Source organism: Oratosquilla oratoria, unplaced genomic scaffold, assembly GCF_046742065.1.
Source record: "Oratosquilla oratoria isolate Oo_2021 unplaced genomic scaffold, ASM4674206v1 SCAFFOLD72, whole genome shotgun sequence".
Classification (NCBI taxonomy): Eukaryota; Metazoa; Arthropoda; class Malacostraca; order Stomatopoda; family Squillidae; genus Oratosquilla; species Oratosquilla oratoria.
Genome location: NW_027467736.1, coordinates 110,001 through 111,833, shown reverse-complemented (window position 1 = coordinate 111,833; position 1,833 = coordinate 110,001).

The window sequence follows — 1,833 nt, the reverse complement described above, 5'->3', positions numbered from 1 at the left end:
CGTCGTCTAGTGAGAAGCTGAATGACGAACTAAGAGAAGTTAAACCTAGAATACGAAGGTTAGAATCAAACCAAGTAGGAAAAGCAAATAGCAAGCTAGCCTAGTGTGCCGACACCTTAACATGCAAACATTTTCGTCACCATCTGATGAGGCACCTGATAGTGTTTCAAAAGACGCCACCAAACGGGCCTGTTTCAACTTAAGTCACTGACTTACGAGAATAGAGAATATCCTACATACAAATCTAGCTCCCTGAAGGTTAGAATAAAACTTCTATACATCATCTCGACTTAGATACTGACATAGACTCGAAAGTCTGTAAGGATGAGCTCAAACACTTTAATCCCATTGGGAAAAGAAACCGGTCCCTACTTATAATTCAATCGATATATCTGTTGCACAAAGGTACTCTGAAGGTCTTGGCCTTGTCTCTTCACATTTTTTTTTTAATCTTCCACGGCCAGGCGGGTTGTTTTGATGACATCATCATCATATCCCGAGTAATGCCTCGTTGCCGATGTGAGAACACGCATGTGCTAATCGATATAATTATACACACTACTTACATGAATACAAATATCTATAGACGTGAAAAACATGGATGCATGTGTCTACAAACAGATACACAATTTTCCTAAAGAATTAATCTGTCGAAACTGATGACTTGGCTTTTCAACCTCTCCCCAGTTCAGCCATACTCACGTACATATTAACAGCAGCTTTATACCTACGTCATTTTACTTACAGAGAGGATCTCCACAATAAAGAATTATACATTGTAAGGACTGAAGATTGATTTCTGCAACGCAGTGTATATGATCATGGTACTGAAATATCTATTATGTAAGAACACAAGAAAACACAATATATATATATGTATATATATATATATATATATATATTTACAACACACACACACATGCACACACACACACACACGCAAACACACACACACACACACACACACACACACACACACACACACACACACACACACACACACACACACACACACACACACACACACACATACATATATATATATATATACATATATATATATGTATATATATACACATATATGTGTATATATATATACACATATATATATATGTTTGTGTGAAGTATATACATATATAAGTGTACATATATATACATATGTGTATATACATATACATACACACCCATACACCCACACACACACACACACACACACACACACACACACACACACATATATATATATATATATATATATATATATACATGTATATATATATGTATGTATGTAGACATATATATATACATACATACATACATATATATATATATATAATATATATATATATATATATATATATATGTATATATATTGCTGGTAACCACAAAAGAAATAGGAAAGAAACAGAAATTCCCAAACGCTTTCGATTTATTCACATCTTAATTGGAATACAGATTTATTCCCCTGAAGACGCGAATAACACAAAAGCGCTTGGGAATTACTGTTTCTTTCCGATTTCCTTTGTGGTTTCCAGCAAAATTTTTGGATCACGTGTTTTTTTTATCATTCCGAATATATATATATATATATATATATATATATATATATAAATATATATATATATATATATATATGTGTGTGTGTGTGTGTGTGTGTGTGCATATATTTGAATGACTTTTTCAAAGTCAGTCTTGAAATTACAACTGTCCTCACATGTATAGTTTTGGATCGTGCTGTCAATGGTGAAGCCATACATGCAAATCAAAAACTCATAATAATAATTGTTTTTCGCACTCCGATAAATGTTGACCTCAAAGAGACGTTCAGCCCAA